The sequence below is a fragment of the Tiliqua scincoides genome, chromosome 5, assembly GCF_035046505.1.
Source record: "Tiliqua scincoides isolate rTilSci1 chromosome 5, rTilSci1.hap2, whole genome shotgun sequence".
Classification (NCBI taxonomy): Eukaryota; Metazoa; Chordata; class Lepidosauria; order Squamata; family Scincidae; genus Tiliqua; species Tiliqua scincoides.
Window position 1 is genome coordinate 135,971,497 of NC_089825.1, and position 20,325 is coordinate 135,991,821.

General features: G+C 45.0%; 1 pseudogene; it reads left to right on the plus strand.

The window, feature by feature from the left end:
• The first annotated feature begins 2,701 nt into the window (after positions 1 to 2,701).
• Positions 2,702 to 15,241, plus strand: LOC136653737 (vomeronasal type-2 receptor 26-like; annotated as a pseudogene).
• Positions 15,242 to 20,325: the final 5,084 nt, after the last annotated feature.

The following is a 20,325-nucleotide window of genomic DNA, read 5'->3' on the forward strand; positions in this document are numbered from 1 at the left end:
TCACAGGAAAGTGTGGCTAGGAGTGCAGCCTTTGAGCACAATCATATGCATATCTACTCAGGAGGAAGTCATTATAGACAAAGGGGCTTACTCCCAGGAAAGCCTCAGTGACGAGGATGAGATGCTTCCTTCCTTTGCCTTCTGATTGACAGTGGCTGCAATCCTAACGACACTTTCCTGAGAGTAAGCCTCATTGAACAAAATAGGAGTTACTTCTGAGTAGACCTGGTTAGGATTGTGCTGAGTCCCTACCCAGAGGTAAGTTCCATTGTGTGTCCATGGGCGGGAGGGGAAGCGCGGCGGCGGCGGGGGGGGGGCTCGCCCTCGGGGGCGGCCGGGGCTCTTTGGGCAGCAGCTGCTCCGGCGCCCTCCTCTTCTTCCCGCCCGCGCCCCCCGACCCACCAGGAGAGCTGAGCCCAAGGAGCCTCCAGGCGCAGGAGCAGTGTACTCGCCAGTTGGCCAGCTCGGCCAGGGAGGGGAGGCGCAGAGCGGGCAGCTGGGCTGCTTCTCTCGCCCTCGTCAGCAGGCTGCATCTGTGGGTGCACCCCGGCTCGCCCCTTCAGTCCCAGCAGCCTCAGGAGCGACCCCCTTTCCCCCGGGTCGCGTTGACCCCACAAGGCCACTGCCCCCAGAAGGGTTAGCCCTGACATTTCAAGGCGCGAGCTCCCTGGCCAGCAAACGGTTCTTAGAACCAACAGCTGGATTAGGTAGGGGTTCTATAGAACTGGTGAGAACCGGCTAAATCCCACCACTGGATTTAAGTAATAAAAAATAAAATTGAAAATAAATTTAAAAAAATAAAAAAATCAACAAAAATTAGCACTGATTCCAATGCTAATCTATACACAGTCATTATTCTTTTAAACTTCATCCATGTGTTGATTTTCTAATGATGAATTTAGTTCCACATTTATGTGTCAATGTAGTGGTAATAATGACTTTATTCTAGGAATGATCCTGCTTTAATATATATTTATTCTCCCAAACCTCTTTACTTCAATAAAATTAATGTAGAAAAACATATGGAATATTTTGATTTCTTAGCAGTTGTGGGTTATGTTTTACCCCTTTCCTGTAATGTGTTAGTTCTTCAAATTTAAAGAAGCTTAATCTATATGGAAAGGAAGTCCAAGAAATGGTGCCAAACTATTAATTTGGAATTTATTAATTTGTGAGTCACTAACTCTGACTCACAGTGTTTCATGTCAGCATTCTTATGTGCCTCTGGTCATTCCTGGCCAATGCAGACTAACCCTGCCATAGAGAGAAGCCTATATAAGTACGTAGTTTAGAGGATTTCACATCTGCATTATCTTGAGAATTTCCTGGTTATTTTTGGGTCTCCTTCGAAAGAGAGCTAAGTCATGGTGTTTCTGGCATACTCATATAGTAGCATCTTCCTCTGTTTTAACCTGTTGTAAGCCACCTTGAGTCCCTTCAGGGAGAAAGGTGGGGTAAAAATAAAGTTATTATTATTATTATTATTATTATTATTATTATTATTAATTTATTCCTCCCTTCTCCATGAAGCACCTGTCATTCTCCGGGGTGGGGGGGGGGCTGTGGAGATATTTGATATACCCAAAGAGAAGACATAGGCTGCTTCATCCGCCCTCCCCATGAGCCACGGGGAACATCCTCTTGAGACACTGTGATGATGCAGGGGCTTCTGAGTGTGCTTTTTAAGCAGTAGTGACATGAGTGATTTGGCTAACACAGCAGTTCCCAATCTTAACATCAGAAAAATGGAAGTGGGTTTTGGAGTCTTCTACAGGACATTATGAGGACTCAGAAGGCCATTAGAGTGGGTCACCAGCCAGGGACGACCCAGAACGAGACTCCTTGGACGCCAAATCTGGCTGCAAGTTGGAGCCATTTGGATGCAAGGGCAGTTGGTAGGGCCCAACCCAGAATCCAAGAAATGAATATATAGGTAATGGGGTAATATATATATGAGGTAATATATATAAATATATGGGGTAATATATATGGGGAAGCAAACAGAAATGCATCTGCCCTTAAGAAATCCACCAATACCAAGGGGCAGCTGTAGGTGATTTTTTTCCTTCCAATTTTGCAGATAACAATTTGCAAACTATTTCTCCTTTATGGGTATAACTTTCCATTCTGTTGACTTCATTTTTCCATTTCCCCTGATTCTCAATGGAGTAGAGTAGCACTGCTGCCCGCTCCACCTCCTTTTTTTCCTTCACCAGGTTCTTTAAAGTGAAGTGGAGCAGGTGTGGAGGAGGGAGGATTCTGGTGGCTCTTCTTCCTGCCAGTCATCACCAGCTAATGAATGTTTTGATGTCCCACTGAGGGGGACCAGAGAATTGTTCTGCTGAGAAGTTGAGGAACATGTTTTTCTTCTGCATAGTCAGACCAATTATAATTTGAAGCAGGTGATTACACACCCTGTACTTATCTAATTATCTTTGTTTCTATGGCTTCTTCTCCAGGAAAACCCTTGGGAAATACAGTGGTCAGTACCAAAACAAAAAGTCAGAAGGCTGCTGCTGTTAAGATCTCCTGTGGCACTCACAGTTGAGGTTAGAGAATTCCTGAGCCCGAATGCTGAAACTTGGCATTACTTGGCATTTTGGCTCCAAGTAATTTGAGTGAAGCCCAACTGTGCTTCCCACGGATGCTCAAATGTAAATGGGGAATGGCAAATTTACTTCTAGAAAGAACTTCATGCAAGATGGTGGCATTTATGATATTAATATTAGTCCTCTTGCCTCAGACAGACTGCAAGTTGCTCGTTCGTAAATGCAATGTCTGTGAGCCTCTTCCTATTGATCACCAGTATTATCAACCTGGAAACTTTGTCATTGGTAGCATCATTGCTCAGAACTACTTGTTTTTAAACAAAGTAGCCTTTGAAAAGCGTCCTTCTCCTGAACACATTGATGGCCTTGTGTAAGGAATTGCTTTGCTAAATATGTAAGATGGGTAAAATTTAGCTTTGGTTGATTTATGGGGCTAAACCAGAAATCTTATTTAGAATGACAGCATAGCCCTGACTGCCCCACTCAATCATCCATCGCCAGCAATGTTTCTGCAGCTTGTTCAGATAGGAATCCAAAACATTCCAAGCCATTTTCTGTAAGCACTTCTCTGCAGACAGCATGGATTGTTGATGAAGAACTCTCTGGCTACATAGCAATGCCGTACAGCATGTCATTTTGCATGTTTATATTCCAGAAATATTTTGCATGCAAACTTTGTCAAGATATTTAGAATACATCTTGTTGCTAATTGTCGCATGAATTGTTGATTAAGAATTTTCTGGTTATACAGCAATGTCAGCTTTTTTTTGCATGCTTATCTTCCTGAGATATTTTGCATGCAGTCTTTCTCAAGTTATTTAGAACATATCTTGTTGCTATTTTTTAAAAAGGTATTTTTCAAGTTTTCAGACATGCTTTTCTTTCCATGCACTATTTGGACATTTATTTTAAATATTCCAAGTGCTAAATATTTGAAATGCTAAAATAGTTTAGGCAATATTTAAGCATTTATTACATTTTCTGTTTTACCCATGAACCTGCAATAAAGACACAAAACAAAGTCGCTGAGTTAATCAGGGCCACTTTATTTATTTTGAAATACACAGCAGGGCAAAACTTAACTTCCCAAAATGTGCGTGGATCGGACTCTGGGAGAAACAGTCTCAGGGCCGAATCCCATCAAACACTCCAGGGCCGATGCAGCTATGCCAAGGGGGGTATGTGTGGCATTCAGTGTTGGGGCGGTCATGGAGGCCTCCTCAAGATAAGTGAATGTTTGTTTCCTTATCTAGGGGCTGCATTGCAGCTGCATTGGTGCTGGGAAGTTGGATAGGGTTGAGCCCTTAGCCATCTACCTTCTCCTTTAGGGGCCAAGCGTACTGTCTGACTCAAGACTGCACTGAGTCCAAGACTGAGTGTGCCTGTCATAGCCAACCCTTCTGAGTTGAGGCAGCTGAGCTGGAATTTGCCCCCCAGCCAGGCCATAAGGCTCATTTCCTTCTACCATCCAGGGAATTTCCAGTCAGCCTCCTTGAGTTGGTCAAGCATCAGCAGAGTGGTACTGGCTCACCCTCTGGCCATGCAGCCTCAGAATGGACACCTGATGATTATTCTTACCTTCTGCCCCGAACGCTACCAGCTAAAGTGACCTAAATGGGGACAAACCTAACTGAAAACACCGGAATGCCCAACTACGGTCTGGGGTAGGCAAAAAGAAAAAAGAAAAAAATGCCAATTACAAGCCAATTAGCAGTTAAAAAGAAAAGCTCCTACCTGGTCTTCAAAGAACAAGCAGCTAGTCTCTGACTATAGAAAGGGTAGATGGGCAAGGATGCTGTCTGGAGATGACTGAGCTGCCGAGTTGCATCTGCTCCTGGAGCGCAAGAGTGTCCCGCCTTCCCACAATATTCCCCCAGTCATAGGGCACCTCTGATATGTGTGTTTAAGGAAGCTGGAACAAAGATGCCAGCATGCAAATGGCATGCTAACGGTCTCTTATGGTTACTTTTAAGTATTGAAGCATTAAATGTTTGTATATCTGTTTTAAGTAGGAGCGTCCAAAGTAGTTCTACCACCTCATATAAAACCCAAAGTTCTGTTTTGTATCATGATGTCCATTTGCACTTCCCTGGAATAGGACCATGTGCTGTATTGAAATAATGCTGGGAATGCCACATTCTGAAGCAGGTGTACTTTAATGCATCATATAACTGTCATTGCAGGGTGCTGACTCAACATTACCAACACATCATGGCCTTGGTCTTTGCTGTCGGTGAGCTGAATGAAAATCCCAAGATCTTACCCAACAGCACCCTTGGTTTCAACATCTATAACAGTCATTTAAGTATAGTCTGGATCTACCATGCATCTCTGGAGCTCCTCTCCACACGAGGTGGGTTCATCCCTAACTACAAGTGTGAGATCAACAACTGTACAGAAGCAATCATTGGAGGACCTAGCTCTTACCTTCTTCGCCACATGGCAACCATCCTTAGCATCTACAAGATTCCACAAGTAAGGTGTGCAGTTAGAACAGATGCAATCTAGATGCCCAACTACTGAGGTCTTGTGTGTGTGTGTGTGTGTGTGTGTGTGTGTGTGTGAGAGAGAGAGAGAGAGAGAGAGAGAGAGAGAGCATAGCAACCTATCTCTGAAAAGCAGCTTACAATCTGACATGGATATTCTATTGTGTGTGATGCATCACTGTAGCTCACATGCAAAGTAGTTTTAATTTTGAATTTTTTTCCCCTGAAAATAATATTTTATTTAGCTCACATATGACTCTGCTCCAGTGATGGATAACCAGATGGAAGCTGCTTTCTTCCACTGCCTGTTCCCAAACGGAGCCCATCAATATAGAGGGATTCTTCACTTGCTTCTTCATTTCAGCTGGATATGGATTGGGGTGATCTGTGCAGATGATGACCTTGGAGAGAAGTTTATACAAGATGTGCTTCCCACGTTTTCCCAAAGTGGTATTTGTTTTGAGTTCATAGAAAAATTTCCACCAGGATGTTTTTCAAATAACTTGGTTGAAAAAAATGGACAACTGTCTTGGGCTATATAATATTGTCATGGGAAGTACTGCCAATGTGGTAGTCATACATGGGGAAATTCATACCACAATAATCTTGAGATTGATGCTTGAAATTCCAGTATTTGAGGATGTACCCATGAAGAGGAAAAGCAAGGTCTGGTTTATGACAGCTCAGATGGAACTAATGTCACTTCCCTTTCAAGGAGGTTGGGACATCCACTTCATCCACGGTGCTCTATCCTTTGCCATTCATTCAAAGCAGGTGACAGGATTCAGCACATTTCTCCATAACAGAAAACCAGCCTCGGACAAAGGAGATGGTTTTATCAGAGTGTTTTGGGAACAGGCATTTGGCTGTGTGTTCCCCAGCTCCAAGGTGGATGGGGAAATCTGCACTGGGGAGGAAAAGCTGGAGACTCTGCCCAGCTCTGTTTTTGAAATGAGCATGACCAGCCACAGTTACAGCATCTATAATGCAGTCTATTCTGTGGCACATGCTTTGCATGCCGTTCAGTCATCCAAATTCAAACACAGAGTCAAAGCAAATGAAAAGAGGTGGAATCTGAGGAATCATCAGCCGTGGCAGGTAATGTCCTGAGCATATTAAAACGGGGGTGGCAGGGCTCATCCTTTCCAGGTGTACTACAGATCCTACATCACAAGCAAACATCTCCTTTCAGAAAAGCATCCATGTGTCAGGACATTTCCAGGTTCCATGCTAAAAATAAAGCAGCCAGTGGTTCTGCTCATATTAATTCCTTAATGAACTTGAATTATTTAGATATGGATGATTGTAATTTGATTACCAACCTTCTCTCAACTACCGACATATGAACTGAGATAACAACTGCATCTTCCTTTGTGATCATCTTCTATGATTTTTCGTTATCAGTGTAGGTTAAGTTAATCATACTAAACCATTTCTTGAGGTAGAGGTAGTGTGGACACCTGAAGTCACTCCTCTAGTCTGCATGGAACTCTGATGGGCGCAACTTTACCTTTTTTGGGGAAGGTTCTGAAGACAGACCTGTTCACCTTGGGAATTCCAGCATCCATGGAGCCTCATAGGAGGGGGCTTTTCTCTTTCCACAAATTACATGGTGCAGAGGAGAGCAGAACAGGGGCAAGGGGGAAGGTAGGCAGCGGTGGGTTTGGCAGCAGTAGTGTCCACCAAATTCAACCCCCTTCATAGACCTCATTCCCTGACCCAGGTCCACAAGGCACATGACCGAGTAGATCCAGCTGAGCCTCAGAGGCTTAACCCTGAATAAGGCAACAAACGGTCCCTTACCCAGAGGAGGTCTCTGAACTGTCCATCTGCAGGATGCAGTGCAACCTCCTTATAATCACATAGAAGCAGCATTGTATTTTTCCTCTTTGTCATTCCCGTTTGGGACTAATGATGTATTCACTAGTTTCTAAATTATGATGTCATCTCCTCTGCATTTTATTACTTACGTTACTGTATTCAGTGCCAGGGCTATGACTGGCACCTTGCATATTTTGCTATATTCTCTTGTTATTCATTTAATTTGAGAGTTTTTGTGGCACTTAATTTTTACTACTACTATGAATTCCGTCCCACTTAGCCTGGTTCAGGCTTTCAAGAAAGAATCGTCTACCTGGCAGGTGACCAGTTTGTTGGATATTTGCGTTGTTTTGTGCAGCTTGTGATTTTTCCCTCTACTTAGCTCCACTACTTCCTGAGAAGTCTCTCCTTCAACAACAGTGCTGGGGAAATGGTTTCCTTTGATCCAGATGGAAATTTAGCTGCTGGATTTGATATTATCAACTGGGTCACATTCCCAAACCAGTCCTTCCGCAGAGTCAAAGTTGGGAGAATAGAACCTAAGGTTTCAGAAGACATCTTGCTTTCTATTGAAGATGATGCCCTTGTATGGCCCAGCAGGTTTAACCAGGTAGTTGGCTACATGTGGAGACTCTCTCCAGATATTTCTGCCGTGTTGAAAAATTATTCAGAATTCAGAAATTAAACAAATGCTCTTTTTGTGTCCTGTCAATTAGGTGAGATTCTTTTCAATTATGATTTCTGATCCTAAATTTTCAATTAGCAAAACTTGGAGGTAAGGGAACATTCACTTCCTTATCCTGGAGGAAGCCTCCATTTCCCAAAGGGCTTTTCCAATGGGTGTCCTTGGTTCTGTGGCAGCTGTTTTGCAGGTATAGAATTTAGTAAGTATCGAGATATGGACATAAATGCAATAAAAATGTTTGTTTTTTATGCAATAAAAAACAAACAAATTTACAACTGTATACATTTGGTCAGCCAGAAAACAAATCCACTTCTCGATTGCGCATCTCAATGAGCTGATATAGGAAAGTGCCACAGTATCTGTTATTTCCGCAGAAGAATCAGTTAGGAGGTAGCGTATTCTTGCCTGGGCCTCTGAGAGGAATTTTATCAGGGGGTAAAAACTTTGTTTTGGGCCCCTTTGCAAAGGGGGAGGGGTGAAACACAGTGGGGGAAAGTAGTTACCGACAAGCAGAATGGGGGCAGGGAGGAGCAAAACAGGATGGGGGAGGGTGAAGACAGCTGAGCATCGGCAGACAGATAGAGTAACACGGAAGACTAAACACACTCCCAAGCAGATATGGCTTGCCAGTAGCTGCAACTGCGTGCCTGTAGTAGTGTCCCCAGCATCTCAGGAAGGCAACAAGTCTGAGAAGATCAGAAAATGTCAGATCTCAGGAAATTTCTGGGCCCCCTCTTTTGGTTCCTGCGCCCCCTTTTTGATCCTGGGCCCAGGTACAAATTACCCCCTTCACCCCCTCTCCTAGGCCGAGATTCCTGCCTCATTCATAAGCCCTCCATTGTTCTCAGTATCAGATCCAAATATTTTTGAATGATCTCGGAGTAGAAGGGACAATTAAGAATGGAACGGATAAAGGTCTCAACACAACCCAGCCCACAAGGGCATCGCCTTTCAGAATGAGCTATCTTAGGAATTTCCCATAAAGGACGGCTGATGGGAGCACATTAAATCTAGTAAGGGAGAAAGCTCTCCTTTTTTGAAAAGTGTGCAGCGAGTAAAGTTGTGAGGCTACTTGACCATACAATACAGGGATCTCCCAACTTAACGGGGAACATATTCTGTTTGTCATCCTATAAATACCTTGCCTTTCAATGTCGAGAAATCTGTATTTGATGCACTGATGTGCCTCTTGAGAATTAAATAAGGGTTAGGTAAGAAGTTTAGCATACCAGTGCACAGACATTCTGCTGGCAATTTCCCCTCTTGCCCCCATTGCACTTTCCCCCTTGCACTTTCCCCCTCCCAACCCCAACACATCCCATGTTCCTTCTGCTCCCACCTCCTCCACGGCCAACTCACTGATGACGGTGTACAGTGACCTCTCCAATGGCCCTTATTCTGTTGATCTCATCATGCTTTCTGTCCCAATCAGGCTTGTTTGATTTTGCATTGAAGTTAGCTACCAAGGGTAACCTGGACTGAACACTTACCATTTATCCCAGAAGAGCATTAGTTTTCTTTTGTTCTGGTAGGTATAGTTGGAGAAACCCAAGTCTCCAAAATGTCTATTCCTATCTCATCCAGGATCCATACCTAATTTCCACAAATGTCTGTGTTTTTATGGACAAGCATCTAGAAACCCTTCTAGATCTAACAACTCTTTGTTTGGTAGCTGGGAGGGGGGCCGCTCTATGGGAACTTGGTTTCCTTTTTCAGAAGGGATCCAATCTGAAGCAACCAAGGGTACCAATATAGCAGATCAAAAACAGGTTTGCTGCTCACTCTGTATTGTTTTGACAGCAACAAGATGAGGGTTTGGAGAAGTGCTGGTTCTCTAGACAGTTTCAGTTTCTCTGACTAAGCTGCTTTGCAAGTCACTTTCCCTTTCCTCATTCATCTGGGTGAGCAGCAAACCATATCTCAAATCTGGATTGACCAGTGAAAGTGAAAACATACCTTTTGCATCCCAACAAATCCTGTTTTGTTTTTGTTTTGTTTTTTCCCCATGATTGGACAGGCACAGCCCCTTTCGCTTTGCAACGAGAATTGTCATTCAGGATACAGAAGGACAAAGATGGAAGGGAAACCATTTTGCTGTTATGATTGTCTTCCCTGCCCAGAAGGGAAAATTTCAAACAAAAACGGTAAGACATTAAATGTATTGTGTTGATCAGATTTATACTGGTTGTCAGTGCTTTTTTTGTACAAAAATAGGTGCAGGCACTCACAACTTTTTATTTATTTATTTATTTATTTATTAACCATTTTTTATACATGCGCGCACGCGCGCACACACACACACACATACATACATCCCGTGTGAGCTCCCTGATAGCAAAAGCACTCCTGCCACAGCTGGAGTGAAACACCTCATTTTTTTTAGGTGAGGAGGTGCTCCATTGGGCTATAGGAAACTCTCTCCATTGGGCTATAGGAAAGCCTATACAGTAGTTAAAGTGTTCAGAACAAATATATAAGGTCTTGAGCCCAGCTGGTGGCCATCAGTGCCTCAAGTGTTAGTTCCAAACACTTTGAGCCTAAGAGCTCTGGTGGCTCAGTGGTTAAACTGTAGATCTGTGAAGCCAGAGGCTTGGGGTTTAAATCCCACTGAGGAATAATATATATATATATAGTATAGTATTGGCACCCTTCAGTCTCGAAAGACTATGGTATCGCGCTCTGAAAGGTGGTTCTGGCACAGCGTCTAGTGTGGCTGAAAAGGCCAATCCGGGAGTGACAATCCCTTCCACACCGGGAGCAAGTGCAATCTGTCCCTGGTCTGTCTCCCTGGCTATGGGCCTTCCTTCTTTGCCTCTTAGCCTCAGACTGTTGGCAAAGTGTCTCTTCAAACTGGGAAAGGCCATGCTGCACAGCCTGCCTCCAAGCGGGCCGCTCAGAGGCCAGGGTTTCCCACTTGTTGAGGTCCATCCCTAAGGCCTTCAGATCCCTCTTGCAGATGTCCTTGTATCGCAGCTGTGGTCTACCTGTAGGGCGCTTTCCTTGCACGAGTTCTCCATAGAGGAGATCCTTTGGGATCCGGCCATCATCCATTCTCACGACATGACCAAGCCAACGCAGGCGTCTCTGTTTCAGCAGTGAATACATGCTAGGGATTCCAGCACGTTCCAGGACTGTGTTGTTTGGAACTTTGTCCTGCCAGGTGATGCCGAGGATGCGTCGGAGGCAGCGCATGTGGAAAGCGCTCAGTTTCCTCTCCTGTTGTGAGCGAAGAGTCCATGACTCGCTGCAGTACAGAAGTGTACTCAGGACGCAAGCTCTGTAGACCTGGATCTTGGTATGTTCCGTCAGCTTCTTGTTGGATCAGACTCTCTTTGTGAGTCTGGAAAACGTGGTAGCTGCTTTACCGATGCGCTTGTTTAGCTCGGTATCGAGAGAATGAGTGTCGGAGATCGTTGAGCCAAGGTACACAAAGTCATGGACAACCTCCAGTTCATGCTCAGAGATTGTAATGCAGGGAGGTGAGTCCACATCCTGAACCATGACCTGTGTTTTCTTCAGGCTGATTGTCAGTCCAAAATCTTGGCAGGCCTTGCTAAAACGATCCATGAGCTGCTGGAGATCTTTGGCAGAGTGGGTAGTGACAGCTGCATCGTCGGCAAAGAGGAAGTCACGCAGACATTTCAGCTGGACTTTGGATTTTGCTCTCAGTCTGGAGAGGTTGAAGAGCTTTCCGTCTGATCTGGTCCGGAGATAGATGCCTTCTGTTGCAGTTCCAAAGGCCTGCTTCAGCAGGACAGCGAAGAAAATCCCAAACAAGGTTGGTGCAAGAACACAGCCCTGCTTCACTCCGCTTCGGATGTCAAAAGGGTCTGATGTGGAGCCATCGAAGACAACAGTGCCCTTCATGTCCTTGTGGAAAGATCTGATGATGCTGAGGAGCCTGGGTGGACATCCAATCTTGGGGAGAATCTTGAAGAGGCCGTCTCTGCTGACCAGGTCGAAAGCCTTTGTGAGATCTATGAAGGCTATAAAGAGTGGCTGTCGTTGTTCCCTGCATTTCTCCTGCAGTTGTCTAAGGGAGAATACCATATCAGTGGTGGACCTGTTGGCTCGGAATCCACACTGCGATTCTGGATAGACGCTCTCTGCAAGTACCTGGAGCCTCTTTAGTACAACTCGGGCAAACAGCTTTCCTACAACGCTAAGGAGAGAGATGCCGCGGTAGTTGTTGCAGTCACCCCTGTCACCTTTGTTCTTGTACAGCGTGATGATGTTTGCATCCCTCATGTCTTGAGGTACTCCACCTTCTCTCCAGCAGAGACAGAGGATTTCATGCAGCTCAGTGACTATGATCTCTTTGCAGCATTTTAGGACTTCAGCAGGGATGCTGTCTTTTCCAGGTGCCTTGCCAAAGGCAAGGGAGTCCAGGGCCACGTGAAGTTCTTCTAGGGTTGGTTCACTGTCAAGCTCTTCCAGCACAGGCAGGCTCTCAATGTTGTTCAGTGCTTCTTCGGTGACTACATTTTCTATATATATATATATATATATATATATATATATATATATATATATATATATATATATATATATATATATATATATTTGCAGCCTCAACTGGCCCCCCTTTTGGCAACTAGCAACCAACCTTTATATTTTGCAGCCATGGAGCACCCTTCCCACCTTAAAAAAGAAAAATTATTCCTCAGTGGGATTTGAACCCCTCCACAGACCTACAGTTTAACCACTGAGCCACCAGAGCTCTTAGGCTCAAAAGTGTTTGGAACTAATACTTGAGGCACTGATAGCCACCAGCTGGGCTGAAGACCTTATATATTAGTTCTGAACATTTTGACAATAGGCTTTCCTATAGCCCAATGGAGAGAGTGCTGGGCTGTGGAACACAAGGTTGAAGGTTCAAATCCCTCCCTATCCAGCAGTGCAGAGCGGGGTGGTGCAGGCAGGGGAAAAAAGGTGGGGGCAAGGAGGAGGGGAAAAAAAGGGGGCGGGGTGGTGCAGGCAGGGGGAAAAAAAGGTGGGGGCAGAAAGGAGGGGGGAAAAAAGGTGCCAGATCGCTGTTCCGGTGTGTTCCATTACAAAAAAAGCCCTGCTGGTTGTTATCCTTAATTGTCCTAAGAATTAAAAATGTGTACAGAATGCAGTGCTGGTGATTGCTACTAAGAGGATCCAGTCTGATAAAGCCACACTGATGTATGTAACCAGGGCTTTTTTTCTAATGGAACGCAGGGGGACGGAGTTCTGGCACCTTTTTGCAGGGGCCCCTCCCCTTTGGAGGCATTCCAGGAGGGGGGAGCAAAATAGAGGCATTTGCTGGGTGGGTGCTGGGGGGTGCAGGGTGGGCGGCCACCAGGCCCCTGCCTGACCACACAACAACCCCCTCCTGCCCCATCTTCAAGTTCTCACCTGAGCCCAGCCTGCCTCCCCTCCCCCACGCTCTGCTTCCCAGCGCAGCTTCCTAAGCCAGTGGAGGGTGCAGGTGACACGCACTGACGCCGAGGAGGAGGAGGACGGACAGCCAGCCAGCCAGCCAGGGAGACAGGCTGCGGCACCCACGGAACACCCAGGAACTGGCTTGGTGGAGGATGAGGGGAAGGAAGCTGGCTGGTGCAGCCCCTGTGCCAATCTGCAGCATGAGCCTAGGTGTGTCTACTCAGAAGTATGTCTCATTGTGCTCAATGGGGCTTGCTCCTGGGAAAGGGTGCATAGCCTTGCAGCCTGAGAGCCCAAGCATGTCTACTCAGAAGTAAGTTCCATTGTGTTCAATGGGGCTTACTCCTGGGAAAGTGTCATGGCCTTGCAGCCTGAGTAGACAGGCAGAGGAAGGGCTCTGAGGCTGCAGTCTTCTCCACACTTTCCTGGGAGGAAGCCCCTCTGCCTCTAGTGGGACTGACTTCTGAGGAGACAGGCACAGGATTGGGCCCTGAGGCTGCCATCCTATCCACAGTAAGCCCCATTCACTAAAGTGGACTTCTGAGTAGACATGCATAGGATTGGGCTCTTAGGTTGCAATCCTAGGCACTTTCCTGGGAGTAAGCTCCATTGACTAGAATGAGACTTACTTCAGAATACCTAGGATTGGGCTCTTAATCCTGGCAGAGATATATATCTGCACTCGTTTTCACATGCTAAGGGCAGGTGGAAAGGGATTCTACGTGTGTACAACGTGCTGTCCAGCCTTGCCAGAGATCCTCCTCATCCTTCCCCCACAAGCATGCCCTCTGCCAGCCAGCGTTTGCAGCTCTTCTCCAGCAATGCACAGCAGGTGCTCAGGGCAGCAGAGAAAATACAGTTGCATGCCAAGTGCGTTCCCAAAGACACAGAGTATTCTGATACCTGAATTAAACCATATTTAATCCCTTGTTTGCAAACGTAGCAGTTTCTATGTGCACCTAAGGACCCTTCTCGTGTAAGAATTCCTTTTTTTGTACTTACTCCCACAGTTGTTTAGAGTAATTTTATTACATGGAACTCATGTAAGCCATTTTTAAAAGATTAACAAGTTGTGAGTTCCTGCACCTTTTTATTTACAAAACAGCACTGTATGTAACCCTTTAAGTATTGTGTTGTATTTCTCTGACACAAAATGTGATATTCAAGCACAGCCAGACAAATAGTTATCTCTCCTGCCTTCTGCTATTCGAGGAGAGATTATCCTTCTTCCTTTGCCTCAATGGTCTCAAGAATTGAGTTTTAAAATGCATGAAAACTGAGGAATGTTTTCTTTGAATATTCAACTGATTTGGGGCTTTATAATATTGCACTTTATGCAATTAATCATACATTGGGATGTCATATTGAAAGCCATGCTTTGTTTTCCAGACACGGATCACTGTTTTCAGTGTCCAGAAGACCGCTATCCAAACAAGGACAAGAATCTGTGCATTCCAAAATACATTGTGTACTTGTCTTATGAAGAACCTCTGGGAATGAGTCTAGCCATGTTTGTTCTCATCTTTTCTTTTGCCACTGCTGTGGTGCTGGGGATTTTCGTTAAGCACAAGGACACTCCCATTGTCAAAGCCAACAACCGGAATCTCACCTACACTCTTCTCATCTCCCTCCTGCTCTGTTTTCTTTGTGCTTTACTGTTCATTGGCAAACCTGAGAAGGTGTCATGTCTCCTTCAACAGACTGCATTTGGTGTCATCTTCTCAGTGGCCGTTTCTTGCGTATTGGCCAAAACCATGATTGTGGTTCTTGCTTTCATGGCCACCAAACCAGGTTCTAAGATGACGAAATGGGTGAGGAAACCACTAGCATGTTATATGGTTTTCACCTGCTTCCTTCTTCAAGCCATCCTTTGCACTGTGTGGTTGGCAAGTTCCCCTTCATTCCCCAGTCTGGACATGAACTCACTGACTGCAGAAATTGTACTGAAATGTAACGAGGGTTCAGTCACCATGTTTTACTGTTTGTTGGGCTTCCTGGGCTTTCTGGCTCTCATCAGCTTCAGTGTGGCTTTCCTGGCCAGGAAGTTGCCAGACACTTTCAACGAAGCCAAGTTCATCACCTTCAGCATGCTAATATTTTGCATTGTTTGGTTATCCTTTATACCAGCTTACCTGAGCACCACAGGGAAATACACGGCGGCTGTGGAGATCTTCTCCATCCTGGCCTCCAGTGCTGGGTTGCTGGTCTGCATCTTTTCCCCCAAATGCTACATTATCATAGTGCAGCCTGATTTGAACAGAAGAGAACTGTTGATAAGAAGATTTAAGTAATAAGAAAAATAAATACATAAAAATTTTAAAAAATACAAAATCAACAAAAATTAACACTTATTCTCATTGAATACAATGGAAAATGCTGATCTATACACAGTCATTACTCTTTTAAACTTCATCCATGTGTTGGTTTTCTAATGAGCAATTTAGTTCCACATTTCTGTGTCAATGTAGTGGTAATAATGACTTTATTATAGGAATGATCCTGCTTTAATATAGAATATATTCATTCTCCCAAACCTCTTTACTTCAATAAAATTAATGTAGAAAAACCCATGGAATATTTTGATTTCTTAGCAGTTGCAGGTTATGTTTTACCCCTTTCCTGAAATGTGTTTCATAATATTATGAAAATTTGATAATTCTTCAAATTTAAAGAATCTTAATCTATATGGAAAGGAAGTCCACGTAATGGTGCCAAACTGTTAATTTGGATATTAACTGTTAATTAGTCACTAACTAATTAACCAAACTGTTAATTAGTCACTAACTCTGACTCACAGTGTTTCATGTCAACATTCTTTTGTGTCCCTTGTCATTCCTGGTTGATGCAGACTAATCCTGCCATAGAGAGAAGCCTATATAAGTAGTTTAGAGGATTTCACATCTGCATTATCTTGAGAATCCTGCCATAGAGAGAAGCCTATATAAGTAGTTTAGAGGATTTCACATCTGCATTATCTTGAGAATTTACTGGTTATTTTTGGGTTTCCTTTGACAGAGAGCTGAGTCATGGTGTTTCTGGCAAACTCATGTAGTAGCATCTTCTTCCTCCCTTCTCCATGAAGCACCTGTCATTCTCTGTGGGGCTGTGGAGAAATTTGATTTACCCAAAGAGAAGACATAGGCTGCTTCATCCGCCCTCCCCATGAGCCACGGGGAACATCCTCTTGAGACACTGTGATGATGCAGGGGCTTCTGAGTGTGCTTTGTAAGCAGTAGTGACACGAGTCATTTGGCTAACACAGCAGTTCCCAATCTTAACATCAGAAAAATGGAAGTGGGTTTTGGAGTCTTCTACAGGACATTATGAGGCCTCAGAAGGCCAGTAGAGTGGGTCACCAGCCAAGGACGACCCAGAACGAGACTCCGGGGACGCCAAATCTGGTTCCAAGTTGGAGCCATTTGGATGCAAGGGCCGTTGGTAGGGCCCAACCCACAATCCACCTCACATGGGCTCACAACCCACCAGGGGGCAGAAGTGAGCAATCCTGTTTTTCCATCGTATACAGTAGCGCTGCTGCCATCTCCACCCCGTTTTCTCCTTTGCCAATTTCTTCATTTTGAAGTGGGGAAGGGGCACAGCAGGATGGGGGGTGTCCAGCTGGGCATGCACACACAGGGGCAATGACAACAATGAGGATGCATCATTTGCCCTCGAACCAGGCCTGGTAGGTGTAGATAAGATCTGTCATTTGAAATGCATTGAGTGTAGTCAGAATCAAGGTCTCTCAAGTGGGGTCTCTCAAGAATCAAGTGGGATACCGCAATCCCGGGCTATAAAATCTACAGGAGGGACAGGCAGAGGCGTGTTGGAGGTGGGGTGGCCGTTTATGTTAAGGAAGGGATAGAATCCAGCAAAGTAGAGATTGAAGGTGGGTCCGACTCCACCGTAGAATCTCTGTGGGTTAAATTACCAGGCTTGTGCAGCGATGTAATACTGGGGGCGTTCTATCGTCCTCCAGACCAGAAATCAGATGGGGACCTTGAAATGAGGAAACTGATCAGGGAGGTGACAAGGAGGGACAGGGTTGTAATCATGGGGGACTTCAATTATCCTCATATAGAATGGGTCAATTTGTGGTCTGGTCATGATAAGGAGATCGGATTTCTTGACATGCTAAATGACTGTGGCTTAGAGCAGCCAGTCATGGAGTCCACCAAAGGACAGGTGACTCTGGATTTAATATTGTGCAGTACACAGGACCTGGTTAGAGATGTAAATGTTACTGAACCATTGGGGAACAATGATCATGCTGTGATCTGTTTTGACATGCACGTTGGGGGAAGAATACCAGGCAAATCTCTAACAAAAACCCTTGACTTCCGACGGGCGGACTTCCCTCAAATGAGGAGGCTGGTTAGAAGGAGGTTGAAAGGGAGGGTAAAAAGAGTCCAATCTCTCCAGAGTGCATTGTGGCTGCTTAAAACAACAGTAATAGAGGCCCAGCAGAGGGCCTCTTTGTATACCACAAAGAAAGAAGGGTTCCACTAAATCCAGGAGGGCGCCCATATGGCTAACCAGCCAAGTTAGAGAGGCTGTGAAGGGCAAGGAAGCTTCCTTCCGTAAATGGAAGTCTTGCCCTAATGAGGAGAATAAAAAGGAACATAAACTGTGGCAAAAGAAATGTAAGAAGGTGATACGGGAGGCCAAGTGAGACTATGAGGAACGCATGGCCAGCAACATTAAGGGGAATAATAAAAGCTTCTTCAAATATGTTAGAAGCAGGAAACCCGCCAGAGAAGCGGTTGGCCCTCTGGATGGTGAGGGAGGGAAAGGGGAGATAAAAGGAGACTTAGAGATGGCAGAGAAATTAAATGAGTTCTTTGCATCTGTCTTCACGGCAGAAGAACTCGGGAAGATACCGCTGCCCGAACGGCCCCTCCTAACCGAGGAGTTAATTCAGATAGAGGTTAAAAGAGAAGATGTTTCAGACCTCATTGATAAATTAAAGATCAATAAGTCACCGGGTCCTGATGGTATCCACCCAAGAGTTATTAAGGAATTTGAAGAATGAAGTTGCAGATCTCTTGACTAAGGTATGCAGCTTGTCCCTCAAAACGGCAACGGTGCCAGAAGATTGGAGGATAGCAAATGTCACGCCTATCATTAAAAAGGGAAAGAGGGGGGACCCGGGAAACTTTAGGCCGGTCAGCCTAACATCCATACTGGGTAAGATGGTGGAATGCCTCATCAAAGATAGGATCTCAAAACACATAGATGAACAGGCCTTGCTGAGGGAAAATCAGCATGGCTTCTGTAAGGGTAAGTCTTGCCTCACGAACCTTATAGAATTCTTTGAAAAGGTCAACAGGCATGAGGATTTGGGACAACCCGTAGACATTGTATATCTGGACTTTCAGAAGGCGTTTGACATGGTCCCTCACCAAAGGCTACTGAAAAAACCCCACAGTTCCTCTCATGGATTGAGAACTGGTTGAAAGCCAGGAAACAGAGAGTGGGTGTCAATGGGCAATTTTCACAATGGAGAGAGGTGAAAAGCGGTGTGCCCCAAGGATCTGTCCGGGGACTGGTGCTTTTCAACCTCTTCATAAATGACCTGGAGACAGGGTTGAGCAGTGAGGTGGCAAAGTTTGCGAACGACACCAAACTTTTCCGAGTGGTGAAGACCAGAAGTTATTGTGAGGAGCTCCAGAAGGATCTCTCCAGACTGGCAGCATGGGCAGCAAAATGGCAGATAGGCTTCAATGTCAGTAAGTGTAAAGTCATGCACATTGGGGCAAAAAATCAAAACTTTAGATATAGGCTGATGGGTTCTAAGCTGTCTGTGACAGATCAGGAAAGAGATCTTTCTCCCAAAATTTATATAATTGTTCTAAGGCAACCTGGAGGACAGGTCGATGAAAGTGTCGACCCAATGTGTGGCGGCAGTGAAGAAGGCCAATTCTATGCTTGGGATCATTAGGAAGGGTATTGAGAACAAAACGGCTAATATTATAATACCGTTGTACAAATCGATGGTAAGGCCACACCTGGAGTATTGTGTCCAGTTCTGGTCGCCGCATCTCAAAAAAGACATAGTGGAAATGGAAAAGGTGCAAAAGAGAGCGACTAAGATGATTACGGGGCTGGGAAAGGCTACGGCGTTTGGGCCTCTTCAGCCTAGAAAAGAGACGCCTGAGGGGGGACATGATTGAGACATACAAAATTATGCAGGGGATGGACAGAGTGGATAGGGAGATGCTCTTTACACTCTCACATAATACCAGAACCAGGGGACATCCACTAAAATTGAGTGTTGGGCGGGTTAGGACAGACAAAAGAAAATATTTCTTTACTCAGCGTGTGGTTGGTCTGTGGAACTCCTTGCCGCAGGGTGTGGTGCTGGTGTCTAGCCTAGATGCCTTTAAAAGGGGATTGGACAAGTTTCTGGAGGAAAAATCCATTATGGGGTACAAGCCATGATGTGTATGTGCAACCTCCTGATTTTAGAAATGTGTTATGTCAGAATGCCAGATGCAAGGGAGGGCACCAGGATGAGGTCTCTTGTTATCTGGTGTGCTCCCTGGGGCATTTGGTGGGCCACTGTGAGATACAGGAAGCTGGACTAGATGGCCTGATCCAGTGGGGCTGTTCTTATGTTCTTATGTCTGTCTCTGTCTCTCTCTCTCTCTCTCTCTCTCTGCACACAAGCACTGCAGTTTTTTGGTACGCAGTCCCATTCTGGAAGGAGATTGACAACTTGTTTTACAGCTGATGAATTGTAAAACAGGAAATGCAATCATCTGGATTTAGTAGTGGGAATACTCTGTTTACTCCATTGCAAGAGAGGTTCCATTTTGATTTCAAAGAACAAAACACGGGAGTCCCCAATATCCACAGGAGATGTGATGCTGGGGCCCCCTGAGGACAGCTCCCATGCCCCCCCCACTCCACTACCCTTGCTTATGTCCACTACAGTTGTGTGAAATGCCTCTTGCTTTAACCAAACAAGCAGGTAAGCGGCTTCTTGCCATACCTTTATGTTCAACAGAGAAGCAAGCAGCTGATCTAGAAGGGAGAGTGAACTTCTCTATGTTAACGTGAACCTAAGCAAGCAGCAGGAAATTAACTCTCCCTCCAAGAAATGAATATATAGGGAATGGGTGGGGGGTATAGGGAAGCAAACAGAAGTGCATCTGCCCTTAAGAAATCTGCCAATACCAAGGGGTAGCAGTAGGTGGTTTTTTTCCCTTCCATTTTTGCAGATAACAATTTGCAAACTATTTCTCCTTTATAGGTATAACTTTCCATTCTGTTGACTTCATTTTTCCATTTCCCGATTCACAATTGAGTAGAGTAGCACTGCTGCCCGCTCCACCTCCTTTTTTTCCTTCACCAGGTTCTTCAAAGTGAAGTG